The sequence below is a fragment of the Ahaetulla prasina genome, chromosome 2, assembly GCF_028640845.1.
Source record: "Ahaetulla prasina isolate Xishuangbanna chromosome 2, ASM2864084v1, whole genome shotgun sequence".
In the NCBI taxonomy this organism is placed as follows: Eukaryota; Metazoa; Chordata; class Lepidosauria; order Squamata; family Colubridae; genus Ahaetulla; species Ahaetulla prasina.
This window is the reverse complement of record NC_080540.1, coordinates 31,096,543-31,115,134: the sequence shown is the minus strand read 5'-3', so window position 1 is coordinate 31,115,134 and position 18,592 is coordinate 31,096,543.

Below are 18,592 nucleotides of genomic sequence, written 5' to 3'. Positions count from 1 at the left end.
TTTTTGAAACTCTCAGAAAACATGTCACAAATGTTATGATGTCAATATCAGATTCAAAGTGTTGGGTGGAATCTGATTCAGAAATGGTTAAATGGCTCCAGAGACAGACAGTGAATTAGTTTTAAGTCAAGAGACGGCTGTGTTTCTATCCCACAACTGGACAGTGTCTGGACCTGGACCCACTATCTTGGAAAAGGTTTTGATTTCTTATATGCTTCATCTAATTCTTTGTTCCAAAGCAGATGTTGCAGAGGAGGTTCTATCAGGAACAAAAGTCATGATGCTGGGGCTTCTGTTAGTGCTGCTGTTGTGGCCCCAGCAAGTCTGTGGGATGCTCAAAGCCAAATGCCTCCTGAATCTGGAACAGGGGGAAGTAGACCCACAGATTCACGACAAGCCAGGAGATTATTCCATTAGTGGCATAGTCTCTACAATGAAGGCAAGGTGGGAATTATCAAGCTTTGACAGAAGTCCTTCAACAAAATTCACCTAGTAAGTCGATCTTCCTGCACTGCATTAGAGTCACTCCGTTTCCAATGAGCGTCTACGCTTCCAGCCCGCTTGGAAAACAAGGAGCTCTTCCCTTGATTTGCTTCTTTTCCTAACTTACTTTCTGTCCCTATTGCAAAAAGTAATAGGGACTTTCCCTATTGCATGTCTACAGTAAACAAATGTTATTAATAAATAGTTTCTTAAGCTATCTGGGCAAATCGCCCATCCTTATTAAGACATAGGAAACCGTTCAGCAGATATGGGACAAAATTGTTTTAATGCTTTACAGTTTTTATTGTTTTAAAATGTTTTTTAATTTTTAATTGTAATACATATTTTAAATTGTGAGATGCTCAGGGTTGTTTGCTGAGATGTGTGACTATAGAAACTGAATAGATTAAAAACTGAGCACCGCACTACACTTTGCACAACACCATCTCTATTGGCCTACCAGCAGTTCAGCAGAGACTAAAATCCAGGAAAAGCTTCCTTTGGTTGACAGAATAGTCTGAAGAATTTGAAAGTAGAGTGGATTTATGGAAAGCTACAAAGAACCAACACTGGGTGAAACCAATGGAGGAACACCTGGATCCGACGAAAGCTGGGACCTAATGAAATCATTCAAGAGATCCAGAGAGATTCTGAACGCTCTGAACAAATGGGGCTATCTGGTTGCTTCGGCTCTTTCTGATTGTGGTGACATGCACACAACAAGACGTGTATATACCTGCTCTTTGTGCCTGAATCAGTTTACCCTTGAGGACCCCATGGCAGCATGACAGAATACAATTAATGTTGCTAGTTTATGACATGATCTGTTTCATTTCTACATATTTTCATCCTGTATTTTATAAATTTAATTTTTATGTCATATCGTATGCCATATTTTAATTGTGATGCTTCGGAGAGGAACAAATGCTTTCAAGACCAAAACATGAAGTTGAAGCAGTGTTTGTGTAACCAACTAGGACAAGGGTCTCCAACCTTGGCAACTTTAAGCCTGGCGGATTTCAACTTCCAGAACCCCCCAGCCAGCAAAGCTGGCTGGGGAATTCTGGGAGTTGAAGTCCTCCAGGCTTAAAGTTGCCAAGGTTGGAGACCACTGAACTAGGACAGTGACTTCTAAAAAGTGAATGACCCAATTTTTCCTATCATTTTTCTCCTTTTTCTATGGCAATATTTTAGAATATTGTAATCTCTTTGGAAGAATAGTTGTGCCTGAGTTGATTAAAAGTGTAATATGGTCACTGATATGTTTATACCTGCAGCAAAGCATCCAAGTTTTATTGGAAATTTGTACCCTTCATTTTTACTATGGAGGACATCAACCAAAACAGCTATTTCTTACCTAACATCACTCTGGGTTATAATATCTATGAAAACTTCTTCAAGGTAGAAATGACTTCAGAGGCTTTGTTGGATCTGCTTTCAAACGGGGAGGCCAATGTCCCCAACTACAGGTGTGGAAGGCAGAGAAACACAGTGGCTGTTCTGGAAGGGTCAGAGATGGACATCTCCATCCAGATTTCAACCATATTGGGCAGTTATAAAATCCCCCAGGTGTGTGCCTTTCTTGGGAGACATTTTTCAGTCATGCAAGTTTGAAATAGTGATCCTCTGCTGCAGATAAAAAGCAGAGTTCGATCATGGAAATGAGAACAATTTAATTTGGTTGTTAAAAATAAAACCCCACCATCTTCCATTCCTTTCAGATCAGTTATAGTTTTGGTTCTACGATCCTGAGAGATAAAACTCAGTTTCCTTTCTTCAACCCGATGCTCCCGGCTGAAGGAGTCCAGTATCCAGTGATGGTCAAGCTGCTCCTCCATTTCAGGTGGACCTTGGTTGGTCTGATTGCTCCAGAAACTGACCAGGGGGAGAGGTTCATGAGGACAATGTCTTCTTTGATGTTAAGGAATGGCATTTGTGCAATTGAATATCCACGCTTTCCAATAAATTCATATCACATGGTTTCAGAGTTAAAGCCAAATTCCATGTGGAAAAAAATCAATGTCTTTGTTTACGGTTCAGAGACTAATTCATTCCAGATAGGAATCAAGTTTATGCAAGCACTACTTCAACATATTCTGGGACCTATTGTAGAAAAGGTCTGGATCACCGCAGCTCACTGGGATCTCAGTCTGGAGTTCTTGTATAGCATCGTTTCCTTTAAATACATTGGTGCCATTTTTTCATTTCTGATACATAAAATGAAACAGGCAAACTATGAGGCATTTGAACTCCTTTATATGTCCCTGCAAAGTTTTGTAGAGAAAACCTTTATATGTTCTTCCACTAAGGATGATATCTCAGTGAAAGTCTGGAGAAGGTGCAGACAGCGAGAAGAACTGATGGCTCTGAGGAAAGAGGAGATTGATCAGAGCCTGGCTCTGGATAGCTACATGATTGACAGCACCATCTGGGCTGTGGCAAGGGCCTTAAATTCAGCTTACCTATCCACATCCAAAAGATCAGTGAGGGACACGGGTATGAATCCGGAAGCTCCACAGCTGAAGGCATGGCAGGTATTTCTTTTCCACTGGATACAGACAGTTAGAGTTCATTTTGTAAGTGGATGCCTTAGTTACTTATTTATACACACACAACACATACCTGTAGTGATCTTAAGAGTTTTGGCATGACTTTTCCAGAGACCTCTTCTCTGCTTTCAGTATTAGTGACTGATTGATTTAGCAGAGTGTTAAACTCATACTAACAAGAAGCCAATTTGAGTTTAGTCAGCAATAGACGAGTTAATAGCTATAGCAATACCACTTGGACTTATATACTGCTCCACAGTGCCTCTCTAAGTTGTTTACAGAGTCAACCTATTACCCACAACAATCTGGGTCCTTATTTTACCCATCTCGGTAGGATGGAAGGCTGAGTCAACCTTGAGCCTGGTGAGATTCGATCTGCCAAATTACAGACAGCCGGCAGGCAGCAGAGCAGAAGTAGCCTGCAGTACTACAGTCTAACCACTGCGTCACCACTGCTCACTCAGAATGACTGTTAGGAAAAATAGAGATGTTGTGGTCCAATAGTTTTGGATTATCAGGGATACCTCCTGTTCTAAGAGGGGGTCAACTTATTTTCCAAAGTATCAGAAGGTAAGATAAGAAATAATGGATGAAAACTAACCAAGGAGAGAAGCAATCTAGAACTAAGGAGAAACTTCGTAACAGTGAGAACAATTAACCAGTGGAACAGCTTGCCTTCAGCAGTTGTAGGTACTTCATCCCTAGAGATTTTAAAGAAAAAACTGGACAGCCGCATATCTGAAACGGTGTAGGGTCTCCTGCTTGAACAGGGGATTGGACTAGAAGACCTCCAAGGTCCCTTCCAGCTCTATTCTGGTTGATTGATTGATTGATCGTCATCCCTGAAGTCTCAGGAAAACAACACAGGAAGCATGAAGCTACTTATATCAACTGGCCAACTAATGATACACGGAGTGAAAGAAAAACGTGAATGGTTGAAATTTGCTTTTTAAGTTTAATAACAACAATGGAAAAAAATCAGTGGTGAAATCCCAATTTTTTTACTACTGGTTCTGTGGGCGTGGCTTGGTGAATGTGGTGTGGCTTGGTGGGCGTGGCTTGGTGGGCATGGCAGGGGAAGGATACTGCAAAATCTCCATTCCCACCCCACTTGGGGGTCAGCCAGAGGTGGTATTTGCCGGTTCTCTGAACTACTCAAAATTTCTGCTACCGGTTCTCCAGAACCTGTCAGAACCTGCTGGATTTCACCCGTGGAAATAATGGTTGTTTGCCTTTAGGGGAGAGATATGATAGCATTACTGAGATAAAGAAGTGAGAACAGGTAACTGATCAGCTGTCACATTTTTACAATCGTTGTTCTGATCTTATTATTCTTATGGTTATCTACACCCTCCAAAACAAGTTGAAAACTCAAAAAAGAATCTGGTTTTTGAACACGGAACTGTTCAGATTCCTTCCATCATAAACCAAGGAGTATTTTCAAAGAATATCTGATCTCCTTTCTAAACTCTTCTTTTCCTTTCCTTTCCTTTCCTTTCCTTTCCTTTCCTTTCCTTTCCTTTCCTTTCCTTTCCTTTCCTTTCCTTTCCTTTCCAGCTTCACTCCTTCCTTCAAAGCTCTCAATTTCACAATAATTCCATAGAAGGCACATATCTGGATGAGAAAGGAGATCTGACAGCTGACCTGGACATTGTCAACTGGGTCCTTTTCCCCAACAAATCTTTCAAGAGACTGAAAACTGGGAGTCTAGAAAAACAGGCATCCCAAGATTTTAAAGTTTTTATTGACCAGATGAGAATGATAGAAGTGGAAAGGCTGAGCAAGGTGAGACTAATATGTAGTATTTTGATCAGTGGTGGTATTCACTTACCTTCACTACTGCATGCAGGGCCTTCCGCGCATGCGCAGAACATCAAAAACAGGACGTGATGATGTCTGGGCTGGTGGGTGGAGCCTCGCACAGCTGCCGCTACTGGTTTGCCTGAACTGGATAGAACAGGCTGAATACCACCATTGATTTCAATTGAAGCTGGAAAGAAGGTAGTTTGCTTTCAATATTTTACTTTTTCATGTCAGCTGATCAGGCAATCAAGAGTGGAAATTTGGCTTTATTAGTAATTCTACACATTTGGAATATTGAAGTTATGGTGGAATAATTAGTAATTCTTAAAACACTAAATATTAATAATTTAGTAGGGGATAACAAATACATGGCGCAAAGAAATGTTATCTATGTTTAAATGAATTAATGAGAACAATGATAAAGAATTATGAAAAGAATAGCATTGTTGAAGTTGGAAGATTAGGATTACATATACTTATTTGTATTATTATTGTTAGCGTTGTTTAAAAAAGATTTGACCCCGTCAATACACTGTCCGCAAAATATGTAATTATTATACTAATAATAATAAAGCATTTTGTTCTGGAGATGCTTAGCTGATGAACAACACCTAAAAACCGAACTAGACACTCTCACTAACGTACTAACATCCAATGGATTCCAAAGAAATAAGATTACCAAGCTAATCCAAAAAGAACCCCCCACTAAAATCCAAGACAGAGAACAAGAAAATGGCACAGCCCTCCTCCCATATATAAAAGGCACCACAGACAGAATCAGCAAGATCCTCCACAAACACAACATCAAGACAGCATTCTGCACAAACAGAAAAATATCCACCATCCTAAGAAACCCCAAAGACAAAATTGTGTTAGAAAATCAAGGAGTATATGAAATCCCATGCACCGCCTGCCCCACCACATACATTGGACAAACCAACAGAAGAATAAGTGCACACATTGAAGAACACAAGAACTCAGTCAAAAAAGAGGAACCAACTTCTTCCCTAGTCCAACACTTTAAAGTCACAGGAGATGATATTGACTTTAAAAAGACCAGAACTATCGCCAAAACCGAACACTTTAACAACAGAATAATCAGAGAAGCCATTGAGATAGAAAAACGCCCACACAGCATGAACAAACGAGATGATACCTCACGCCTACCAGCCATTTGGAAACCCGCCCTTATTGACAAACGAGTCCTTAACACGAGGAATGACACCAGACCCACACTCACGAGGTCCACACAGGATGTCACCACCGCACATCCACCCAGAAAGCAGACCCAAACCCACACTGATCATGAAGCACGACCAAGGACCAGAAGCCAGACTGCAGCTGCAACATTAGCCATTTCAAACCCCTCCAATCCATACATGCAGCAGACTGATACCCATTATGAAGATGTAGCACGACCACAAAGCCAAACAACAACTATGCAGCTCACCAGCTCAAATTCCCCTGCAACACAGACTAAACTGAGCACAACCAAGCCCCCATCCAAACAGGACACACCCCCAGCCAATCAGAGCACAAAAAAACCCCCAGCCAATCAGAGCACAGCCAAGCTCCCACCCAATCAGTTCAAACCCACACTAGCAGTTAAAAAGGAAAAAACAGCTGCGAACACACATTGCTCCTAGAAGCACGAAACTGAAGCCTGAAGATGATGAATGAGACTTCGTCGAAACGTCGCCAAGACACTTCCAATTTTACGCGGGAGAAAACCCGAATAACCAAAGACCTACATAAAAACACCTGCGAAAACCTCAGATATATATATATATATATATGTGTGTGTGTGTGTGTGTGTGTGTGTATGTGTGTGTGTTGGCAAAGTTCTGTGGACATCAGTTTTGGCTCTGAGTATGTTTGCAGCAAAGCATGCTGCTACAGTTTGGAGTGCATCCACACAAGCAAAAGAAGTTAACATTGCTGTCAATGAAGCAGTATGCCTAGTGACAGGATGCTTCAAACCCACACCGATTGAGAAAAGGTATTCTCTTGTTCCTTTTGCTCCACCTAGGATTAGGAGAGAAGTAGCAGCAGATGCTGAGAGAACCAAACCAGAGAATGATCCCTGGTATGGAATGATCCCTCTGAATGGATACGAGCCCCAAACTCATCAATTTAGATCTAGGAACAGTTTTATGAGAAGAAGAAATATCCTTGGAGGCATGCAGGGGCAAAACTGAATTAGAAGATGGAGGAGAGAATTTATGGAACAAGGCATAATCCCAGAACAGAACATGGCTGGGGAATCTGGTCTCCCCTATGTTACTTGTACAACATTGAATAGGTTTAGGGCAGGGGTGTCAAACTGGATTTCGTCAAGGGCTGGATCAGCATTGTAGTTCTTCCCTGAAGGCTGGCAGGGGGTGGGGAGACGGGATGGATGCCTCCTGTAGCACCCTGCTGGCCAAAATTGGCGGTGGAGGCCGTGTGTGGCCTCCCTCAACCCATTTTCGGCTTCCCTGGCCTCCAGCAGCACTCTGCAGGCCAAAAATGGACCACAAAAGGTCCCATGAGGTCCATTTTTGGCTGGCAGGATGCTGCTGGAGGCCTCAGAGGCTGAAAATGGGCCACACAGGGGCCTTGCAAGATCTCTGCCTGGCTCATTTTGGCCAGCAGAGGCACCACGGGCCAGTCATTTGATATTTCCAGGCCACCCCCATGGGCTATATTTAAGCAGCCTGCGGGCCGAATCCGCCCTGCAGGCCTTGAGTTTCACACCCCTGGTTTAAGGTGTGAGTGTCTAACTGTAAGACCAATATGCTCAAGTGGAGGTTGCTAGAAGGTAACAACATGTTGTGTGAATGTGGAGAGACGCAGAGTGCAGCCCATTTGTTGGTTTGTCCATTATTACTGAAAGAATATACTGAAAGTGATTTGTTTCTGGGCAATGATAAAGCCAAAATGGTGGCTTCATCTCAGCAATTTAAGGTTTAATCTTGGCATGAAATAAAAGAAAAATCTATTCAGGAGGCCTCAAAAAATATTGTCTTCAATCTTCATAAAAACTATTCAATGCAAAGGGAGGTAGGCTGAGCCAGTCATGCAAATAATGTGGTTTATTAACCAAAGCAAAGAATCCATCCAACATTTCCCCGATAAATGTAATTTAAGTAAGTTTAGATATTAAACTTATTTTTAATTCAATATAAAAGTTAAAATGAAAGTCAATAATAGTAGTGTATATTAAAGTCAATAATAGTAGTGTATATTAAACATAAGAGGGGTAATAGAGAATGGATTGGTAGTAGTTGATTCTGTTTGGTGAAGCTCACATTTCTTATTAGCCACTTATCAAAGCTAAATCTTGAATTGGAAGTCATAACATCTTCCCTCCCTTCCCATTTTTCTGAAAATAAGTTCATTTTTTGGATTTTCTTCCTCTCCCTCCTGAGCCCCTGCCTCCTTCCAGGTGTGTGGAAAGCTGCCATCCTGGATTCATGAAGGTGGAACAGAAAGAGAAGCTCATCTGTTGCTATGATTGTCATCGTTGTGCAGAAGGAACCATCTCCACCAAGGAAGGTGGGTGACTCCACTTCATTTCAAGGGAGTTATAAATCATAACTGGTTACTATCTTTAAAGCGCTCCATGGCTTAGGGCCTGGGTACTTACGGGACCGCCTACTGTTACCTCATGCCTCCCACCGACCTGTACACTCACACAGAGAGGGACTTCTCAGGGTGCCGTCCGCCAAACAATGTCGGCTGGAGGCCCCCAGGGGAAGATCCTTCTCTATGGGGGCTCCTACCCTCTGGAACAAACTTCCCCCTGGTTTACGCCAAATACCTGACCTTTGGACCTTCCGCCGCGAATTGAAAACACACTTATTTATTCGCGCGGGGCTGGCTTAAATTTTTGTGGGTTTTAAACTTTATATTATGAATTTTAATGGGTTTTTAGAATTTTAAATGTTTTAAAGTTTTAGGCCAATTGTGTAATAAGTTTTTTAATTCTTGTTTTAATTGTATATTTTATTGTTTGTTTTTATTTTGGCTGTACACCGCCCTGAGTCCTTCGGGAGAACGGCGGTATAGAAATTGAAATAATAATAATAATAATAATAATAATAATAATAATAATAATAATAATAATAATAATAACAACAACAACAACAACAACAACAACAACAACAACAACAACAACAACAACAACAACAACAACAACAACAACCTTGGAGGTTGACTGGGGAGCAGGATATCAAAATACAGACAATCATTTCTTTGGCCCAGATTGAAAGGAGGTATTGCTATTGGCAAAATACATTTTAACAAAACAACTTCCCTTAAATCCAGTTTACACATGAAGACCAGCAGCTGAGTTTATTGAAGAAATATATTCCTTCTTTAAAAGATGAGAGCTGGAAGGGCCATTGATATCTTCAGCCCAAACTTCAGCACTTTCCTGTGCTTGAGCTAATCTGAAAGAGTTCATATCTCTATGGGTCATTTGCCTTGGCTGCAGAATCATTTGCATTTTATCTCACAAACATGGTTCATGAAGTCTGGGATTCAAATGATACCAAAGAGCTATCCTGGGAATTTGTTGCAGATTCTCATTTTCCTTTCGCACTCTCCATCTTTTTCAAAAATTCCAAGCCATTTTTGCATATTGTCTTTTTTCAGACATATCCATTCTGAATATGCATCTGATGGAAGAACATGCATTCTGGTAGATGTTAATCTTGTTTTTTTCAGATGCTGAAAAATGTACCAAATGTCCAGAGGATCAACATCCAAACTTCAAAAGAGATGAATGTATACCGAAGATTGAAACTTTCCTGTCCTATCAAGAAAATTTGGGGATCGTCCTGGCTTCCCTTGCCTTGTTCCTGTCTTTAGTAACAGGCTTTGTCTTGGGAATCTTCGTTAAGTTCCGAGAAACTCCCATAGTCAAAGCCAACAATCGGGATCTCTCTTATAGCCTCCTCATCTCTCTTCTGCTCTCCTTCTTAACTTCCTTCCTATTCATTGGCCAGCCAAGGAAAGTCACCTGCTTTCTCCGACAAACAGCCTTCAGCATCATCTTCTCAGTTGCCATTTCTACCATCTTGGCCAAAACATTCATGGTGGTGTTAGCCTTCTTGGCCACAAAACCAGGGAATAAATTTCAGAGATGGCTAGGGAAAAGCCTGTCCAATTCTGTCATTCTTTCTTGCTCTGGTGTCCAAATTGTCCTCTGCAGCATTTGGTTGGGGGCTTCTCCCCCGTTCCCTGACTCTGATATGCACTCACAATCTGGAGCGATTATTCTGCAATGCAATGAAGGTAGTGTCACCATGTTTTACATTGCCCTGGGCTACATGGGCTTCCTAGCTGCCATCTGCTTCACGGTGGCTTTCTTGGCCAGGAATCTGCCTGCAGCCTTCAATGAAGCCAAGCTGATCACTTTCAGCATGCTGGTCTTCTGCAGTGTTTGGGTGTCCTTTGTGCCCACCTACCTGAGTACTAAGGGGAAGTACATGGTGGCTGTGCAGATCTTCTCCATTTTGGCTTCCAGTGCTAGTCTGCTGGGATTCATTTTCTTCTCCAAATGTTACATTATTTTCCTAAGATCAGACCTCAATACAAAAGAACATGTGATGTCAAAATAAAATATATGATGATTTTTAGTAGGTGTTTTCATGAAATTCTGGTTATTATTTCAAAAATACTGTTTGATGTTTTAATGTTTCTAAACACACTTATCCTGTTTTTATTTACCCCATTTTGGGTCCTGTTTGAGTATACAGAAAAGTTTGCAACTTGGGTGATTTCTTTGGGTAAGTGAAGAATTTCATCACAGGTACATTTGAAGTAGAGACCAAATTACACTGAAGAGCAACTTGATTTACAGGCTCTGTTGAGATACCGGCAGACCTAAAAGAATATTTGTCTGTGTAGGGGAATTGGGGGTACAGTGGTAATTTGTAGTCTCCCTCAAAAACACTTTCCCAGTTCCTTCCTAGTACAGCCACAAGCAAAGACCTCATTAACTTTTTCTTTTAATGCCTCCTACTCCCATCAAACATTCTATCCCATAAAAATTAAATTAGCACAATCCAATGGAGAGCTGAGTAGCAATAGGGTTGGTGGGCTGCCATCTCCTCCCCCCGCATTTCATATAACATTCGCTTCTCTTCTGGAATAAAAACTTTTATTGGGTTTTTCCCACCAAAAATTTCATCAAAGTTAACACAGTCATCCCAATTAGGCTGGCGAATATAAACCATTCTGGTTAAAATTTCTGTCCCTTCAGGGGAATCATTTGTCGAGAATGGTATAGGATATCCTGCTTGAAAAGAGGGGATGGACTAGAAGGCCTCCAAGATATTTTCTAATTCTGTTACTCTGTTATTTTGTTATTCTGTTTATTTTTTATTTTTTATTTATTTATTTATTATTCATATTTGTATACCGCCCTATCTCCCGAAGGACTCAGGGCGGTTCACAGGCACATAAAACATTTATATACAAATTAAAATAATCATTAAAAAACTTATTCTAATGCCCAATTATTAAAAATAGAAATATAAATATTAAAACCCATTTAAAACCCCTATAAATTTAAAATCTAGTCCAGTCCTGCACAGATGAATAAATGTGTCTTGAGCTCGCGATGGAAGGTTCGGAGGTCCGGAAGTTGACGGAGTCCTGGAGGGAGTTCGTTCCAGAGGGTGGGAGCCCCCACAGAGAAGGCCCTTCCCCTGGGCATCGCCAGATGACACTGCCTAGCTGACGGCACCCTGAGGAATCCCTCTCTGTGAGAGCGCACGGGTCGGTGAGAGGTATTCGGTAGCAGTAGGTGGTCCCGTAAATAACCCGGCCCTATGCCATGGAGCGCTTTGAAGGTGGTTACCAAAACCTTGAGTTTTGAGTTGAGTTGAGTTGAGAGTTGAGTTTAAACTCAACAACAGAAAAACAGGGAGGAAAACTTCTCCCATAAAACAAGAGAAGGAGGCGTTTTGAGAATGCCAGATACCAAAAAGAAAAAAGCATTCCCATTGCAAATCTTTGTTCTAATGAAATAATAAATTTTTAGAATAGAATAGAATAACAGAGTTGGAAAGGACCTTGAAGGTCTTCTAGACCAATCCCCTGCCCAGGCAGGAAATGCTACACCACTTCAGACAAATGGTTATCCAATATCTTTAAAACTTCCAGCGTTGGAGCATTCACAACTTCTGGAGGCAAGTCGTTCCACTGATTAATTGTTCTAACTGTCAGGAAATTTCTCCTTAGTTCTAAGTTGCTTCTCTCCTTGATTAGTTTCCACCCATTGCTTCTTATCCTGCCCTCAGGTGCTTTGGAGAATAGTTTGACTCCCTCTTCTTTGTGGCAACCCCTGATTTTGGCTTACATCTCTCTATATGAACTTGATTTAATTGATTCCACTCGTCTAAGAACAGATTTTCTCCATAGTCCTGGGGAACTTGCATAAGCTTTCTTCAAAGTGGAATAAATAGCCATGGTTTTAATAATTAGAAAGAGAATAGGAATGGCTGCTGCCCTGCAATGGCATCATTAGTAGCTTCTGAATGCAATTCAGCATTGGTTTTGAGCTTTAAAGCCGTACATGACTTGGCAGTGACATATTTACAGGAATACTTTCTTGGCCCAGATTCAGTTCACCTAATGCAAACTTCTCAACAGAACCAGTATGTGTCCTGCCACTTCCATGAGATAAGGGGAATTGGGGTTCATAAGCATGCTTCTTGAGTGTGGGTCCCTGCACTTTAAAATGCAACCAACAGGACTTCCGATTGGCAACGCAGGCTTCGTGGACGTTCCTCTGGGATCGTCTGCCCTGGGTTTCGTCAAACCGTCCCTGACAGCATAAATGGGCTGTCAAACGGTTTGGGATTCCCTCCCCCGGGTGAAGGGGGAGGGAAGAGTGGTCAGGATTTGGGTAGAGCTCCCCGGGATCCCCTGGAATTTAACCAGGGGATCGAAGGGTGAGAGCTCCCCTTTAGCCTGACGAAACTCCGTGCCCAGGGTGCTTCTGTTTACACAGAACGAGAAGCCGCGACCATCTCTGTGCCAAGATTTATTCCTAAAGAGAATTCAACACAGACAGAGCAAAGCAGGAGGACTAGCAAGAATTTGCAAGTAATAAATCTTAACTTCAGCTCTTAAATAGCTTTCCTTTGAACTAACTTTCAACTTGAGTGGATCTAAAATGGCGTTTGCAATATACAAAGGAAAGCGAAACTATAAAGAAGAAGAGCATAACAAGCTACTTTTTAAAATGGAATGAACAAGAACTGTTAATGATTTTTTTCTCCTTTTACCTTTTTCTTTATCACAATGTTTAAGAAGAAAAGTTTATTGAAATTTTTCTTTTTCTTTTTTTGGTAGATTTTACAGTTTATGAATGGCTCTTAAGCAAACAGAACTAACTATTAAAATCTTGCAAACTTCTTCATTTTAAATACGGAAATTTTTTTTTATTTTTTTTTTAATAGAGAATTTGCAAGTAATAAATCTTAACTTCAGCTCTTAAATAGCTTTCCTTTGAACTAACTTTCAACTTGAGTGGATTTAAAATGGCGTTTGCAATATACAAAGGAAAGCGAAGCTATAAAGAAGAAGAGCATAACAAGCTACTTTTTAAAATGGAATGAACAAGAATTGTTAATGATTTTTTTCTCCTTTTACCTTTTTCTTTATCACAATGTTTAAAAAGAAAAGTTTATTGAAACTTTTTTCCCCCTCTTTTTGGCAGATTTTACAGTTTAGGAATGGTTTTTAAGCAAACAGAGCTAACTATTAAAATCTTGCAAACTTCTTCATTTTAAATATGGATTATTCTTTTTTTATTCTTTTCTTTTTTTTTTTAATAGGAACTTTTGGAGGCTTATCTTTTCTTAATAAGTTTTTAAACAAGAGATTTTTACACCAATATATTAAGGATTGGAAAGTCTTTATTGTTAGATGTTAAGCTGATTGGTGAGCAGATGGTGGAAAATGTGTAAGGAAATGTGTAAGGAAATGTGTAAGATAGAAGACAAGGGGAAGGAGAATGCTTAAGGTACCGCCTACTGAATGCTTAAGGTACCGCCCCCTATTTACGGGACCGCCTACTGCTACCGAATACCTCTCACCGACCCGTGCATTCTCAAAGAGAGGGACTCCTCAGGGTGCCGTCAGCTAGGCAGTGTCGTCTGGTGACGCCCAGGGGAAGGGCCTTCTCTGTGGGGGCTCCCACCCTCTGGAACGAACTCCCCCCAGGACTCCGTCAACTTCCGGACCTCCGAACCTTCCGTCGCGAGCTCAAGACACATTTATTCATCTGTGCAGGACTGGCTAAGATTTTAAATTTATAGGGGTTTTAAATTGGTTTTAATATTTATATTTCTTTTTTAAGAATGTGCTATGTTGTGCTATGTTGTGCTATGTTCCTTCTTGCTATGTTGTGCTATGTTCCTTCTTGCTAAGATGTGCTATGTTCCTTCTTGCTTCAAACGCTCTACCATCATCCCAGTGCCGAAGAAGCCCACCATCAAGGAACTAAATGACTACAGACCAGTTGCTCTAACATCTGTAGTCATGAAAACCTTTGAAAGGCTAGTGCTTTCCTACCTGAAAACCATCACGAATCCGCTTTTAGACCCCTTGCAATTTGCATACCGAGCAAATAGATCAACAGATGATGCTGTTAATATGGCTCTGCACTACATCCTACAACATCTTGAGTCTCCAAAGACCTATGCAAGGGTCCTTTTTGTAGACTTTAGTTCAGCATTCAATACCATCATTCCAGACATTCTTCTAACTAAGCTAAACCAGCTACAGGTACCGGAACAGACTTGTAAGTGGATCACAAGCTTCTAACAAACAGGAAGCAGCAGGTGAAGCTAAGCAAGATCACATCAAATACCTGTACAATTAGCACAGGGGCCCGCCAAGGCTGTGTGCTCTCCCCACTTCTCTTCTCTCTGTATACCAATGACTGCATCTCCAATGATCCATTTGTTAAGCTACTGAAGTTCGCAGATGACACAACAGTGATTGGTCTCATTCGAGACAATGACGAATCCGCATATAGACGAGAGGTCGAACGACTAGCCTTGTGGTGCAACCAAAACAATCTGGAACTGAACACACTCAAAACCGTAGAAATGGTGGTAGATTTTAGGAAAACCCTTCCATACTTCCACCTCTCACAATACTTGACAACACAGTATCAACAGTAGAAACCTTCAAATTTCTGGGTTCTATCATATCGCAAGATCTCAAATGGACAGCTAACATCAAAACATCATTAAAAGGACAACAAAGAATGTTCTTTCTGCCAACTCAGTAAGCTCAAACTGCCCAAGGAGCTGCTGATCCAGTTCTACAGAGGAATTATTGAGTCTGTCATTTGCACCTCTATAACTGTCTGGTTCGGTTCTGCAACCCAACAAGAAAAACACAGACTTCAGAGGATAATTAGAACTGCAGGAAAAATAATTGCTACCAACTTGCCTTCCATTGAGGACCTGTATACTGCACGAATCAAGAAGAGCCGTGAAAATATTTGCAGATCCCTCGCATCCTGGACATAAACTGTTTCAACTCCTACCCTCAAAACGACGCTATAGAGCACTGCACACCAGAACAACTAGACACAAGAACAGTTTTTTCCCGAAGGCCATCACTCTGCTAAACAAATAATTCCCTCAACACTGTCAGACTATTTACTGAATCTGCACTACTATTAATCGTTTCATAGTTCCCATCACCAATCTCTTTCCACTTATGACTGTATGACTATAACTTGTTGCTGGCAATCCTTATGATTTATATTGATATATTGATCATCAATTGTGTTGTAAATGTTGTACCTTGATGAACGTATCTTTTCTTTTATGTACACTGAGAGCATATGCACCAAGACAAATTCCTTGTGTGTCCAATCACACTTGGCCAATAAAATTCTATTCTATTCTATTCTATTCTAATAATTTGGCATTAGAATAAGTTTTTTAATGATTATTTTAATTTGTATATAAATGTTTTATGTGCCTGTGAACCGCCCTGAGTCCTTCGGGAGATAGGGCGGTATACAAATATGAATAATAAATAAATAAATAAATAAGGTGATTTTGATGGTATTTTTTTTTAAATATATATACATAGGGTTTAATTTTTACAACTGACTTATTTTGGGTATATCACTATTTGATATATGTGAGGTATAAAGGAATGGGAAGATGGAATATTGTTTAACTTTTGGAGGACAGATAGAAAAATTTATGGATGTAATGTTGGTATTTGGTTAAATAGAATTTAATTGTTATAATTGATATATTTTGGATATAAGTTATAATTTTAATAAAGTTATTTGATAGATGTAAGGTAAATTGAAGAAATATTAATATTTGTAATGTTATTTGATTTATGTAAGTGATATTTTTGGAGATTGAAAATGTGTAAGGAAATGTGTAAGATAGAAGACAAGGGGAAGGAGAATGCTTAAGATGTGATTTTGATGGTATCTTTTTTTTTTTTAAATATATATAGGGTTTAATTTTTATAACTGACATATTTTGGGTATATCACTATTTGATATATGTGAGGTATAAAGGAATGGGAAGATGGAATATTGTTTAACCTTTGGAGGATAGAAAAATTTAAGGAGGTAATGTTGGTATCTGGTTAAATAGAATTTAATTGTTATAATTGATATATTTTGGATATAAGTTATAATTTTAATAATGTTATCTGACAGATGTAAGGTAAATTGAAGAAATATTAATATTAGCAATGTTATTTGATTTATGTAAGTGATATTAAAGATATGAGAAGATAGAATATTGTTTACTTTTGGAGATTGGATAAAAATTTAAGAATTTAAGCTGGAAATATGAATTATATTTGGGACACTGTTTAAGGAAGAAAGGTATATTATAGAAGAATTTCTGATGAATACTGGAAGATGGAATATCGTTTTGGTCTTGATCGATGAAGATTGGATATATATTTGGTCTTAATTGATGAAGATATTTTATTGATGAACTGGAAATACTAACTTAATTGGAAGATTCTGAAGATTTTAGGAGTGGAATGGACTGATATATTATGGACTGGAAGAAGAATGTATTTTTTTTGTTTTTGGAAGGGGAGTTAAGGTCTTAGAGAGAGGAGTGACTATGGATTTGACTTATGTTGTATTTTAATTTATGATTGTTAATTTTATACCCTGTACTTTTTTCTGGGAAGTCTCAGGGGTGGGAGGGGAGGGGAGGGGAGGGGAGGGGAGATGAAGGATCAATGTAAAGGAATATGTGATTAAGAAATAGAAATAATTTGAAATGAAAGCGGGGCTGCTCAGCTGCCATTTCAGAAGGGAATGGAGAGGGAGAGGAGGGAGTGAAGGAAGAAAGTAGGTAGGAAGAGAGGTAGAAAAGGGAAGGAGAGGAAGAAGAAAGGGAAAGAGAGGTTAGAAAGGGTGGAAGGGAAGAGTAGGGAAAGAGGAGAGGACGTAGAAAAGCGAAGGAGAGGAAGGATGAAGAAAGTAGAAGAAAGTAGAGAAGGGAGGAGGAAAGGTTTGTTAAGGAAGGAAGTGGTAGCTGGGTAGGTCCGAATAAGTAATAAATGAAAGTTAATGATTAATGTTGAATAAGAGACTGTATATTGAATAGGTTGTTGGAAAATGAAAATAAAACTTTTTACCAAGAAAAAAATGCAACCAACAGTGGATGCTTTCCTGTGTTTCAGTTGTTGTTGTTTTTTTTTGAATTTATATCCTGCCCTTCTCCGAAGACTCAGGGCGGCTTACATTGTGTTAAGCAATAGTCTTCATCCATTTGTATATTATATACAAAGTCAACTTTTATTGCCCCCCCCCCCAATCTGGGTCCTCATTTTACCTACCTTATAAAGGATGGAAGGCTGAGTCAACCTTGGGCCTGGTGGGACTTGAACTTGCAGTAATTGCAAGCAGCTGTGTTAATAACAGACTGCATTAGTCTGTTGAGCCACCAGTAAGCACCGGGACAACTGCTTACTTCATTTAGAAACCAAAGCATTTGGATAGTGGCAACAAAAAGGACAGTTTATTGAAATACATTACCAATTATTGTTAGGTTCTTCCCATGATGGGAGAGAACCTGAGTGCAATATTTCTATACCTTATATGTGTTAGCGTTTGTTGCAAAAATCATATCCAGAAAGTACACACAGATAACTGATTCAGCAGGATTCATTAACTTCTCTTTATATACATAATAACACATACAATACCAACAACAGATTTTTCCAACATGGTAGAGAGTTACAAGCAAATACAGGCAGAGGAGAGAACAGTTTTCAGTTTCAATTCAGCAGACAACTAGTTTGCAGCTTCAGAGCTCAGAGCTTAATACAGAGCCACGCCCAGACTCCTTCCAGTTTCAGTTTCCAAAACAGTCCCCATTGGTTGACCCCGTTGCTATGCCTATTCATTGGCTGACCTTGTTATCATGTCTCCATTCCAGTTCATTAATATTCTGACAATATGTTTGGTCAATTATATTTAAAAGAACTAATGGAGTTACACTTCCACCCTTCCTCTAAAACATATTTAAAATGCTGAAAGTTAGTGTACTCAAATCAATCAATCGATCAACCAACCAACCAATCAATATGTCCCTTCACTAAACTAATCCTTTTCTTTCTTTTTGCTGGTCAACAGATATTTTATTTATGTTCAATAAATATATACCGCTTCACAGTGCTTTACAGTCTTCTCTAAGCGGTTTACAGAGTCAGCATATTGCCCCCAACAATCTGGGTCCTCA